The sequence below is a fragment of the Lolium perenne genome, chromosome 3, assembly GCF_019359855.2.
Source record: "Lolium perenne isolate Kyuss_39 chromosome 3, Kyuss_2.0, whole genome shotgun sequence".
NCBI lineage: Eukaryota > Viridiplantae > Streptophyta > Magnoliopsida > Poales > Poaceae > Lolium > Lolium perenne.
Genome location: NC_067246.2, coordinates 267,335,482 through 267,349,504, shown reverse-complemented (window position 1 = coordinate 267,349,504; position 14,023 = coordinate 267,335,482). Strand labels below are relative to the sequence as shown.

Here is a 14,023-nt window from a genome sequence, read left to right as displayed (position 1 = left end):
GTGCATTCGTTTCAAAGGCCGCGGGAGGGGAGGGGGCGGGGCGAAACCACTTGGGGCATCGGAGACAGCGGGCGCCACCGCACCGGTGCTGAAGAAGAACCTCGCATGTTGGACAAACCAAGTCGAGATGACCATACTTGAGCGTAGCTGGGCCAAGCCCATGGCCTAAGATAGCGGCGGCCTCTCACCGTCGTTTGGAATTCGCTGCAGAAGTCACAGCCCCTCCACTGGTGATAGCACGATTTGAGGCATGCCTACAGCGAACTGACATGAAGTGCACGCGTAAAGGATAATTCAACGAACCAAACGAATGTGCATGGGCAAGTTATTTTCGTTCCTAATCAGAATTTAGTGAGGGTAAATTTTAGTTTCTGGTTTTAAGGAAAAATAATTTAAAAATAAATAACCCTAAAATAGTAGGACCAGAATTTAGTGTGGGTAAATTTTAGTTTCTGGTTTTAGGAAAAATCTCTACTATATTAAAAGGACGAAGTTGTTCTGTTTCCTCCGGTCACAGCTTTCGTCAAGCATATTTTCAATAAGACCTTTTTACCCTCCCACCAAAACTATTTTTTCAAGACATCCGCTCCTCCGGTTTTCCTGTGCATGATTCCCGTCTCTGGCCCCGATGCTGCAGGGATCCTCGAAACCGCCGCCTCCTCTCCCGATATTGCCTCCCTACCCTAGGGTTTCGGCGCACCCAGCGTAGCAGGCTAGCATAGAGAACGGTGTGGATGAGTTGGCGATGGTGTCCGGCCTCGGAGAAGCAGCTGCGTCGTAGATATCGCCGTGTGTGGAGGTGGATGACCGACGGGCGGCCTGCTAGATGGCAGCGGGAGCGGATGTATGCTAGCGGACATCGCATCGTCAACCCTGTCAGGTGCCGCCGGCGCATCTCCCCGACCTCCACCATCCACTGGACAAAGCACACCAACCAGGCCCACGACCTCCACGGATCCACACCACCGCCGCGCCTGGGGAAAGCGGAGAAACGCGCATGACTGACAAGAGGAGGCGACGAGCCAGAGTAGAGGGGGTGCACCGATCCACGATGGGTGTCCAAGTACCTCTGGTCGAGATGGACGGAGGGCCGGCCGTGGAGATGGAGATGGAGAGGGCGAACGGGGAGCAGAGGGGGTGCGTCGCTCCACGATGGTGGCCGTCTACCTCCTGTCCACTTCCCGGTGACCGCGCCACCGGATCTCCACCCCTGCACTTCCCCGGCCAGATCAAGCAGTTGTTCCTCCCCGATCAGTTCGTCGAGTTCGAGATGCAACCCGTCAGCCCCTCCTGCAGTTCCTTGCAGAACTAATCCTCCGTGAGCTGCGGCCGTAGTCGCTCGGGTTCGTTCGGCCATCATTGATGCAGAGAAGAATTACAAGAGGCCGCTGCCTAGGTGGAGGGCTCCCACGTGACCATGAAGGTACTACTCCTAAGTCTGCTAGATTCATTCGTATTACGAGAGACACCTGCCAAATGCCAACATGACTCCTTGATGAACATGTAGATGATGTAGACTGGTAATGGCATGCATTGTGCACTAATAGATTGGCATATATATACATGTACCGGTTGATTAATTGGTAGATGACTTTTTCCCATTCTATGCACGCCATACAAAGTAATTGACTGATTCATATTGAAAGATGACTTATGTGAGGTTCAGGTTGTTGAAGAAGGCATGCGATGATATCTACGAAGTGATGAAATTTAACATCACATGAATATCAAGGTAACCACCCTCTGATTACATGTTAATTACATCCCTTGTTGTTATGATATACCATGTTTGTGTAATTGCTACAGTTTCTGAAAAATCATTATCTAACACAGCGAGTGTGAATATGTATTCTGTTCCAGGGCCGGTCAATTGGACAAACATTTAAGAGTATCTGTCAAGCTGTGCGCATGTGTGCTGAAGGTCAAGATTAGCATTTTCCTGAAATTTTCATTAGCTGGTGGTAATTTTTTATAGGTCTCTTGAAATCTAAGAATGCAGGGTACAGTTGTTTTTATTGGTTATATGGTACATAATAAGAATGCCTTCAGTTTTTTATGCACCTTACATGTTTGTGATATTGCATAAATAGGGATCATTCTTATACCAAGAGGATGGAAAGCTTTTGTTTGACAACATGGCAGCACCTGTTTACTAACCATCGTGAGGTGGCTATACTCTGCATCATCATCAAGTTTTGGTTCCTTCGTGTTGCAACTTATTTTACAATCTTGATTTTTTTTTTTCAGAAATAACTGATGAAAGTACTATAGTTCAAGGAAAATCAGATACATGTTGTGGGCCTGGCCAAGTTTTGTTGTTTGCATGTTGTTAGTCACAGTTAAGCCCTTAGTTATTTCATCCATACAACTAATTTTCTCTACTGCATCTACAATTTCAGAAACTGCAAACTTTTTTGTTCCTTGCTGAAATATTCTTTTCTTGATTACTTTATTTAGTTTCACACCTTCCGGTACAATCGCTGCACAGATTCACTTTATCATGTTGTTCTCTCTCATATGTGTACTTATAACTGTTCGGAATTATAGGGGAAAAACAGTCGTCATCAGATCAGGTATGCTGGACGTAATACAATGGCGGAGAGGTACTTTCATATGCCTCCATAAGGAGCTGGAGACAAAACCCTGGCAAAACCAAGAGGTTCATAATGATGTTGCTTTTTTCAAAAGTGCAGCTGTGTCGAGATCGGATAATAATACTTCAATTAATCATGATTTTTTAAAATTTATCTCTTATTTTTTGGTCAGTGGGAATTCCAATGATGCGCAAAAAAAAAGCCCGCAAAAAAGGAATTCCAATGGTGCCTCCTTTTCTATATATTTATTTGTATCCTGTAAATCAATTGGTGTTCATTTGCGTGTTCTTGCAGTGGATAATGTTGTATTTTTCTTCAGATTCTAATAAATAATGGAGACGCAAATCACGTTCACTAATCTGTACACCATAACTGTGAGCTTCCATTACATTCCCTAAATTTATCATTGTGTTATCTTAGGGTTCACTCTTTATTTTCGGATCCTCACACTTAATGATATTTATCCATGCTACGCATGCCACTTTAAGAATCATGTTCCTCACTCTGTATATACCACTGGTAAAAAATGTTGTCAGGAGGGCGCATCGGATTAAAAAAAGAGGACTACATGGGATAGCTATGTAAAATCTGTGGTGGCTATAAGTTGAATCTGAATGCTGCTGTGAGGCTTCTGTTGTGCACTTTAATTTGATCAACATTTGGAAACCGCCTCCAGTCTCGTAAACATTTGGAAACCACCTCCAGTCTCGTCAACATGTCAATCTTCTGCTGCAAGATGGCAATATATTTTACATACATCTATTTTATCTGCCTAAGTGGTTATTATGTAATAACTCTTATGACGGGCAAATCACTCTTTGATGTGCATTTATAGACCGGTACCTCTGTAGTTTCCACGAAAATCTTGCGTGAGCTTAAACCGTTAAAATAGGTGGATCATGAAAGTTTCAAGAGGTTGAAAGATACTGTAGTTTCTCAACCATCTACTCATTCCTATATATCCTATAGTAGCATAAGTGCACTTTCCAACGATGTTTACATTTTTTCAGGGTCTGTGCACAAGAGAATCAGGTTTGTTGGTTTATGCCATCTTCCCTAGATTTCAATGTTTGTTTGTTTAGTAGAAATTATGCACCTACATGTAGCAGATCTGCCATACGCGATAGGATTATAACTTTTTAATTACTCCTATGTGCTTATATAGAAGGATACAAGTTATTCATTAACAAGAATTGATCTTAACAAGTATTACAGTGCTTCCTAGGGGGACATATCTCTACTCTTCTATATAAAATACACCTTGTTTAGGAAGTAAGTCAGTTGTACCATGCTGCTGCAAATAAAAAGGTTTCATATAACTTTCAGTTAAGATATAACTTTCATGTTTACTGTAAATTATATGATGCCGTGATTATAAGTAGTACTATAAGTTTTCTAGCCACATCGGTATATACCAGGATTATATTCAGCTGCAAACCTTCATTCTAAAACCTCAACAATATTGATCAGTCTGTCTCAAATGCCCCACATATCTTGGCTCACGCAGCTGGCACTCTTTCCCCTATTAAGTCTGTGTAGCGTGGCATTAAAAACTCTTGACAATCTGAGCTCTATTTGAATTTTGCATGATACAAATAATTCAGTAGTCCGATTTCCATGCAAGATTTATAATTTTTAGTTTTAGTCCGATATCCTGAATCTTGTGCAACCATGAATTTGCATGCAAGCACTGAAGAATAATTTCTCTAGAGGGTTTGCAGTTTCTGAGAGTTGTTGTCAAGTGCATGATCTACAACCCTTCCAAGTACGACTACAAGGTGATAACAGAAAGCAAGAAGTTTTGTACTTAGTTTGTACATATGTGGTCTCTGATTTTAATGGTTCTTAAAATTATTATTTTAAGTATTTTTTTAAAAATTGTATTTTACCTACTGGTATTTTTTTGTTAATAAAAAATATGTAATTGTGCAAATCATCATGTGTTATGGAGGTTAAACTTCATGAAGTAGTCGACATGAGATATTCATATATTTTGCTTGGTATGTTGTAAAAATATTGTTTGAAACTAATCTAACTACTACATGGCATTTCACATTTAGAAAAAAAATAGCTGTAATTTTAGTCGAGTCATGTGTGGGAGCTTCCTCTTTCTCAAGCGTAAATTTGGAAAACCGTTAAGGCCTCGAGAAATCTCATGCATATGTTTCCTTTCGCTTGCCTACCCCATCTTATTCCATAATGATGTATTATGAAAACGATGACATAGGTGGTCGAAATGAAGTTTGTATTTTAAACATCTGTTGAATTTTCTCACATGTATTATCGCCCGTGGCAATGCACGGGCATTTTACTAATTTAAAAAAAATAACCCTAAAATAGTAGGACCAGAAATCCAGCTGGCAAGGCACAGCCCAAGGCCAAGAGCGCTCCCCCATCCCGAAATCATCTCGACTCCTCTATCTCTCAGCTTTCCCTAAATACGCCGCCAAACGCGCACCAGCACGCACGCGACCAGACTCTAGGATCGATCCCGCACGCCCGCCAATATACTCCGACAGAAGCCGGCCGCACAAAGCCGCCTCCTCCGAGGACTCCTCGTCCACTCTTCTCCTGCCACCACGGTCGCGCCGGGATCCCATCAGCTTGCAATTTCCACCTTTAATCCGCTTTTCTTTAATTTCCTCCTTTCGCAAATTCTCCGGACGGGATCCTTTCCTTCGTTTAATTTCCTCCCTTTAGTCCAGGCAGCTTTCAATTCTCGCTCTCCATATTTGCTGATGTTTTTGTGTTCCAAGTCAGCTTGTCATAACTAGAAAATTAAGGCATATAAACCGGTGGAAATCTGTATATGCTGGCGAGGTGGGACTATTGACACAAATTGTCTGTGCGTGAGTTGCAATATTTTAAACAAAAAGGCCCAGCGGTGGCCTTATTTTGACCAGCATAGCAGGAAGCACAGGCTCGCGATGCGCGTTAGCCTCATCCTTGCGCCGGCCTCGGGCGTGGCCTTGGATTGTGCGTTCCCGAGCGAGCCTTGGATGGTGGAGAGACGCTCTTGGAGCACGGAGGCCTTGTCGACGGCGGACGGAGGGGTGCGGCCAGGGCGGGCCCGGCTAGGACTGTGGAGATAGAGCTGCACAGATTGGCCGGGAGGGACAGAGGAAGAGGAAGTCCTCAGTTCTTTCCCCAAGCGCCGCTAGTAGAGCACACGACGCGCCTGATTCCCTGCCACTTCAGCTCGAATCCCTTCGCCAGGTCCGGCGGTGCCGGTTTCACTTTTCTCTGCTGATTCTTGCGCGGAGGTGGGCGTGGCTGCTGCGCGGGATGAAGCTACCGGGTTCCACTTTTCTCTACCGATTCTTGCGCAGATGTGGGCGCGCAGAGGGGTTGCTCGCAGCAGGGGCCTAGCCGGAGGCTCGCCGATGCCGGGAGGCGCGCGCATCTATTCGTCCGGAGGGCTGACGTTCTGCCAAAAATATAACTTTTTTTCAACTTGCCCGCAAGCCCCTGCCCCACTAGTAGTGCCATTTTTCTGCTGCAAAAGACATACCAGTATGGATCATGCATTAAATTAGTAAGGAGAGAGATATAGGAATATACCTTTTATATGGCTATCACAGCCAGCACATAGACCATGCATTAATTTAAGGAAATAAGAGCAGGCCATGTGACTGACACATGTATGCACGAGTGTTCGCCTCGACGTAAAGCCTCTCTAAGTTTAGTTCAAGAATGCGTCCGCAAAAATATACTGGTCACTATGCCAGAGGCAGATCTATCTTTTATCCGCGTAGATAAAACGGACATTTTTGTGTCCGTTTGCTTCAGACCATAGGAGATTATCTAAGTTTTTTTTTTCAAGTTTGGTGTATTTCAAAAAAAGCTGTCGAAAATGTTTGCTCTTTTGTTTTTCCCCAAACATCTTTTTCATTCCTCTTATTTCTGAGGGGCAAAACAGCCGTCACTTTAAATGGGGATGCTCATTGGAAATTAACAAGCCAAATGAGCTGTCTGCTTTTTGTGGAAAAAGGGGAAAAAACAAGGAAGAAGAGACTTGCGGCCCATGGATGCAGATCATGCCCACCAACACAGCAAATAAGATTTCTTCATCTGAAGCGCCGCCGCTCACGCTCCTCTTGTTCCTGAGGTACTCCGCTTCCGCTTCCGTCGGTCCCACCCCCACCAGGCTCCAGCTATTTTTCCGAGATTTCCTCACGTTCCTTTCCTTTTTTTTTCATCTATTGCCTTCCTTTGCTCGCTCGAGGGTCACGGTCACCAACCAGGAATTCCTTCCTAATCAGATTTTAGTGAGGTGGCTTGTTGGTTCCAGAAAACTGGAAGTATTTAAACCGGTCGAACTTGTTATCGTGTACCGAGGTGGGGAGCTGCTGTATGCCGAGCTGATCGGCGCGGAAGCCGTCGCCGCACACCCCGCGCTCCCAGATTTTACTAACTGGGCCGCAGCCCAACATCAGGTAAGGCGGTTTTTCTTTTTCGTTTCTTTTTTTTTTGTTGTTCTTTTTTAAAAATCTGAACATTTGTAAAATTTTAAAAAAATCAAATTAAAAATAAATCTCTTTTTAAAAATCTGAACATTTTCAGATTTGAACATTTTTTAATTTGAACAAAAATGTATTTTTTTCTATGAACAATTTCCAAATTTGAACATTTTTTAATTTGAACAAAATTTATATTTGAACAATTTTCGAATCTGAATGACTTTCATATTAGAACAAATTTCAAATTTGAACAAATTTCAAATTTGAACAAATTTCAAATTTGAACAAATTTCAAATTTGAACAAATTTCGAGTATGAACGATTTTCATATTTGAACAATTTTTGAATTTATACCGTTTTCATATTTGAACAGTTTTCAAATTTTAGTAATTCTCAAATTTGATGTTTTTCGAATTTAAACAATTTTCGAATATAGACTTTTCTAATTTGAACAAAAGAAAGAATAAACAGAAAGAAAAGAAAATAAAACAGAAAACGGAAAAAGAAAAAAAAAGAAAAAAGAAAGCGAAAAACGTTAAATGGGCCAGGCCCAATACCCGACCAGGGTGTGCGGCAACCCGCATCGGCACCGACCTGGTCGGTGTATAGGACTGGCCCCGAGGTGAGACTATTGAGCGCTGATGCAGCCTTTGATGGAACGGACTTGAGGAGACTTGCGGCCCATGGATGCAGACCATGTCCACCAACACAGCAACGTGGCCCAAACAGAATCGAGAATAGTTCGCAACACGACGGACCGATGAAGGCCAGTCCTATACACCGACCAGGTCGGTGCCGATGCGGGTTGCCGCACACCCCTGGTCGGGTATTGGGCCTGGCCCATTTAACTTTTTCGCTTTCGTTTTCTCTTTTTTTTCTTTTCCTTTTTTCCTTTTTTCTTTTTCCGTTTTCTGTTTTATTTTCTTTTTCTTTCTATTTATTTTTTCTTTTGTTCAAATTAGAAAAGTTTTTATTCGAAAAACGTCAAATTTGAGAATTACGAAAATTCGAAAACTGTTCAAATATGAAAACTGTTTAAATTCAAAATTTGTTCAAATATGAAAATCGTTCATATTCAAAATTTGTTCAAATTTGAATTTTGTTCAAATTTGAAAATTGTTCTAATATGAAAATCGTTCAAATTCGAAAATTGTTCAAATATAAATTTTGTTCAAATTTAGAAATGTTCAAATTCGGAAATTGTTCATAGAAAAAAAATACATTTTTTGTTCAAATTAAAAAATGTTCAAATCTGAAAATGTTCAGATTTTTTAAAAAGTGATTTATTTTTAATTTGATTTTTTTAAAATTTTTACAAATGTTCAGATTTTTAAAAAAGATTCTTTTAAAAAAGAAAACAAACAACAGAAAAAAAAGAAACGAAAAAGAAAAAACCAGCTTACCTGATGTTGGGCTGCGGCCCAGTTTAGTAATCCGGGCGCGGGGTGTGCGGCAACCGGCTTCCGCGCCGACCAGCTCGGCATACAGCAGCACCCACCGATGAATCCCCAGCTCTACCGATCTGTACGATTAGATATACGCCCCCTCCATGGTTCAAAAAAAAAACGCCCCCTCCATCTGTAAACGCTCTGTCGTGATCGCAATGGAGGCTCGCGGCTGCGGCTTGGAAAACGAACGTGGTCGCAACATCTCCTCCTCCGGGCTCAACGTGTAGCAATTAACCCGGCGTGTTGTCGTTCCAGCATATACTGTATTGATTGCCTTGCGGCTTGTGACGTCCGTCCTGCGCTCTGCACACGCAGCAGCCACTGAACTCGCGACGGCCCGTCCTCTTTCCTGCAACTGCATGGTACCCAGACGGCCGTGAGCACGCCGCCACCGCTCCAAACGGCGCCGTCTGCCGCTCGCGAGGCAAGGGATGAGGAGGCCACACCCGGTTGACCTCGAGGCAGAGAGGAGGGTACCTCCGGTCACGAGGATCCGGGCCGTAGGAGGAGAACGGAAGGGCGGCAGACGGCCGGAGGAGGAGGAGGACGGGAGGGCGGCGGCGGCTTTTCACTCGTTCGCAGTCCTCTGGTAGGCAAGCGCGGTTCTGTTCGGCAGCCGTCGTGGTGGCCGGCGTGCGTGCCCGCGACGGATGAGAAAATTTGAACCGGTTTTTGGCTTAACGGTGGCATTGTGTGTATTATGGGATTTGGTGGGAGGGCAAAATGGTCCAAAAAAGCATTGACGAAACTTTTTGGCAGAAATCTTAGCTCATTTATTATTAGGTATAGATATGAATGCATCTAAATATATTCTTAGCTATAGTACGTACATATCTGAAAAAAGTTGAGACATTTACTTTTAAATCGAGGGAGTACCGGGTAGGCTTGAAATATAACCAGCTGTCTCCAGGCACATCGCTCTTTTCCGCTTGTAAATTGTAATTGTTTAAGAGTAATGAAGTGTTCCTCTTCACCGATCTTAGCATTGGCTTCCTCCTCCATTAGCAGATTCAGCATCATCTCATCGTCGCTACCCATGTTCTATAATTCAAAAAATAAAGGAGATCAATGACTTGAACCTGGCGGAGAGAGGGAAAGTGTCGTCACAGGCATGCGGCCCAACACCTTGCGAGTAAGGCTGTCGCATGAGGTCGCCATACCTTCTCCATGGAGCAAACGAAGCACAAAGCGGGGGAGAGGCGAACCACAAAGCAGGGGAGAGGCGACATGGGAGGTGCGGTCAGGGTAGCGAGGCACTGGTCGATAACCGATGTCGGATTTCGCATCGGCGGTGGTGGAGATTTCGCAGGGTGGAAGCGCCCGAGCAAGAGGAGATGTGATTGTGGCGGTTGGAATGAGGCTATGTCACTGGCGTGTGAAACCCAACTGTCGATATCCAACGTGGCTCGTGTCTGGTGCGTCGAACCACGTTCCCTGTAGATCGGAGACGATATGGGGATGCCGGACAACCTATTGAGACACGTCGGACCAAAAAGACTTTTTGGGACACGCGGTTGGGTATGTCATTTTGTATGGCTTTCCCAAATCCCTTCGAAGAGCGGTTTGAGGGACGCCGGCTAGGATGCTCTTAGAGCATCTCCAGCTGACGAGGGATCACCTCGGCAATGCCTATGTATTGTAGACTTGGGTTTCGGGAGAGAGCGACGATGGAGATTCCGGGGACGAGATTAGGCACACGACGTACCCAGCTTCGGGTCCCCTCGGTGGAGGATCCCTACGTGCTGCTAGCAATCCAGTATATGATCATAAATGTGTTTACAGGGTGCTGCCGTAGGCGGAGCTATGCTGTCTATCTGTTGTCCTCTCTCTATCGGGTGCCCTGGCTAGCTTTATATATGCAACCAGCCTAGGGTTTTACAAGAGTCCTAGTCGACTACTTCTTCGGGTTGCCTTGTTGGGCCTTCTCCATATTGAGTCTTCTCCATATTGGGCCGAGCCGGTATACTAATAATGGGTACCCGAAGGGTATGCCCATGTCAGTAGCCCCCGAGTTTATAGGGAAGTCGAAGACTTGCGTAGAAACTCCAAGCATAACCATCTCCGAAGTCGAAGAAATACAAGGCGATGTCCATGTCGTAGATCATGTGTAGCGTAGATGATGTCGACGATTCTTGAAATTATCGGGTGCGCGGCAGCGCTCCCGATGGGAGTAGCCCCCGAGTTTATGGGCAAGTGCTTGGACTTGAGCATAGACTCAAGTTGTACTACTCGATGAAGAACTTAATTATATTTCCGGAGAACTTGATGAAATCCATGTGCTCCCGATGGGAGTAGGCTCCACTCGAGTCGTAGAATCGAGTTGAGTCTACAAACCTTGATTGTCATAGATGCTGTAGAAGTTAATTTTCTATCGGGTGCGCGACCAGCGCTCCCGATGGGAGTAGCCCCCGAGGCTACAGCCAAGTGTTTGCACTTGGGTGTAGGCTCAACTTGCTTGTAATTGACTCCACAATTTTTCCTCTTTCTTATCGGGAGGGTGAACAATATTCTCGATAAGAGTAGCCCCCGAGCCTATGAGCAGGTGCTTGCACCTAGGCATAGGCTCAAGTTGTACTACTCGATAAACAACTTGGCGCAGCCCCTCTTTTTATCGACTCCAGGCCGTTGCTATTTTTATTTGACATCCATATCTATATTGTACAGGGATAATGGTAATTGGGGCTAGTTCATCTGACGGATCAGGTACTAGTTAACTGCTCTAGTGGCAATCCGCAAAAACCTACTTCAAGATCACGTCCCTGGACATGATCTCGGGATACTGGTGTTAACTCGACAGGTGCCGCTTAAGGTCTTACCATTCTGTCGAGTCCCAGTCATATTTTATCGGGTACCTAACGCGTCCGTTAGGATTTTTCTTCGTATCTGTTGATACGGATAAAAGTAGCAGAGCGCAGTCTTTGGCGATGCCACGCCACACAGAACGGATCTGGGGTCTTACCTTCGCAGAGTTTTGCGGCATTCAGAGATTGTTCGCGACTTTGGCGCTCTGAGAATATTTTGTCAAGTGCCTTGTTCGGCTGATGCAATGACCCATTTTGCGGGCTTTTCTATTTTTCTCTCGGGCTTGATGAGACAGCCGAATATATTGGTTCTTCTATATTGTCGGGTACATCACCGATGCTCTTGCTCGGAACAATATGACGAGTCAATGGAACCGAAGATTTGTCCATCCTTTTTTTTTATGAAAATTTCGTCGAGTTCTTTCTTGAAGAAAATTTCTTCGGGTCCTCCTTGAGGACAATTCTTCGGGACCTCCTTGAAGAAAATTCTTCGGGACCTGTTCTTTCTTGAAGACAATTTCATCGAGTTCTCCCTGTAGACAATTTCGTCGGATTCTCTCTTATATACCTTGAATTTTGCTTTCTCCTGCACAAATAAACAAACTTTTTCTATCTTTCCCTTGACTCTCTTTTTCGCATGCGGTGTCAGATGCTCAGATTCGATGATATGTAAAGTGAATATATGCCGCGTAGCCCCCAAGTGTTGGGTGCGACGAAAGTAAACGATAATCAACTTTGTGCAAAATAAAAGAACACTTAGCTTTTTGGACACGACGAAGTCGATGCATGATGAAGTCTTCGAGTGTAGATAAGAAATCTAGCCAAAGTAGAAACCACCAAATAGCAAAAGTGGATACCACCAAATTGTTGATGGAGAGATAGCCGAGCCCCCGAGCACTGCTGAGGTGATGTCACGATTGTTGTGTCGCAGTCGTGACCCGAGATGAAATTGTTGTCGAGCCCCCGAACGTTAGGCATGACGTCGATGAAGCTGAAGCCAAGATGAAGTATTTGAGATGAATCCATATTGGAGATTACACCATTAAATATGAAGCATATGAATCCGCCGATATCATAAATGATGAATCCATTGACCCGAAGAATCCAGTAATAACCATAGAAGATGAATCCGTTGATATTATGTAGGATGAATCCATTGACCCGAAGAAAATAGTTCCAGTAATAATCATCGAAGATGAATCCATTGACCCAGAAACGCATCGGGTAATATTGTATAAGAGTAAACCAGTAATAACCATATAGATGAATCCGAATAAATTCACCGACCCGAAGAAATAAATCTAGTAATAATCATTGATTATAAATCCATTGACCCAGAAATCCGGCAGGTAGTATTATATTTTAGAGGAAACCAATGATAACCCGAAGAACATAAATCCAGTAAGCCGAAGAAATTAACTCCACGGAGCCGAAGGAGATAAATTCATCGAAGAGGATAAACTCATTTAACTGAAGAAGATAAATCCAATGAACCGAAGAATCCAAGATCGGCCTTGTTGCTTTTCCTTTGTTTGAACTGTTGTCCGAGCTGTATATGAAATTACTAGCAAAAAGTTTCGGATGTGAAGAAAAGTTTCGGGAGTACACGAAAGTCCACGAGTTTCATCATTTGCATATGAATTTGAAATTACTAGCAAAAATAAAAATAAAAAAAAAGTCGAAGCAAAGATCTATCTATATTTTCTATACCGTGATTTTTCTTGCTACGGATAAGATGATGTGTTGTCTGCTATCACTAAATGAATAGTTATTGAATCACAAAACAAATGATGCAAATCTCAAATACGTGTAAGAGACGGTTACAGAAGTACTTAGCTTTTCTTTTCTGGAAGTGCACAACGATCGGATCTTCAGATTTTGAAGAACACGCTTCTTGAAACCCGACAGGAGCATTGAGCTATTGAATGCACTGATTGTTACCTAGCCAGCCATCACAATGAGTGGTGCCCCCCTTAACCATCCAATTCTTAATTCTGGTATATCCATGTAAAGTAGCAAGAGGAGCAGCTCCTGCCGTAGAATAGTGCACGACCAATTTTTGAAACTCGTGCTGATGGTTGTCGAACTCGCTTCATCAGTGGTGATAGAATTTTCTGCTGTTGTCCAAAAGCCCGGCTCTTTGCACGTATGCTTGTCCAGAACAAGGTCACCGCAAGAAGCACCGAATTAGATTAACTGTCCAAAACACTTAACCCGAGAGACTGTCGCCAAAGTTTCACTATTGTAGATCGGAACACTGCCGCACCACTTTTTGCTGTAGATCGGGCGTGTTGAAGCCGATAATTGACCAGATGCAGTCTGTCGAAGACGATGGATCCCGCCCGGATAACAAAATCCAGTCGCCGCGATTCCCACAGACGGTGCCAATTGACGAGGGATCACCTCGGCAATGCCTACGTATTGTAGACTTGGGTTTCGGGAGAGAGCGACGATGGAGATTCCGGGGACGAGATTAGACACACGACGTACCCAGCTTCGGGTCCCCTCGGTGGAGGATCCCTACGTGCTGCTAGCAATCCAGTATATGATCATAAATGTGTTTACAGGGTGCTGCCGTAGGCGGAGCTATGCTATCTATTTGTTGTCCTCTCTCTATCGGGTGCCCTGGCTAGCTTTATATATGCAACCAGCCTAGGGTTTTACAAGAGTCCTAGTCGACTACTTCTTCGGGTTGCCTTGTTGGGCCTTCTCCATATTGA

General features: G+C 44.0%; 1 long non-coding RNA gene across 2 annotated transcripts; it reads left to right on the top strand.

Annotated features, from left to right (window-relative positions):
* Positions 1–1,664: 1,664 nt before the first annotated feature.
* On the top strand, positions 1,665–2,876 carry LOC139838592 (uncharacterized). Of its 2 annotated transcripts, XR_011756015.1 has the most exons (5): positions 1,665–1,732; positions 1,861–1,921; positions 2,091–2,166; positions 2,248–2,338; positions 2,548–2,876. It is a non-coding gene; the product is annotated as an uncharacterized lncRNA (long non-coding RNA). The 2 variants fall into 2 exon arrangements; XR_011756014.1 differs by having other exon boundaries at positions 2,248–2,876.
* Positions 2,877–14,023: the final 11,147 nt, after the last annotated feature.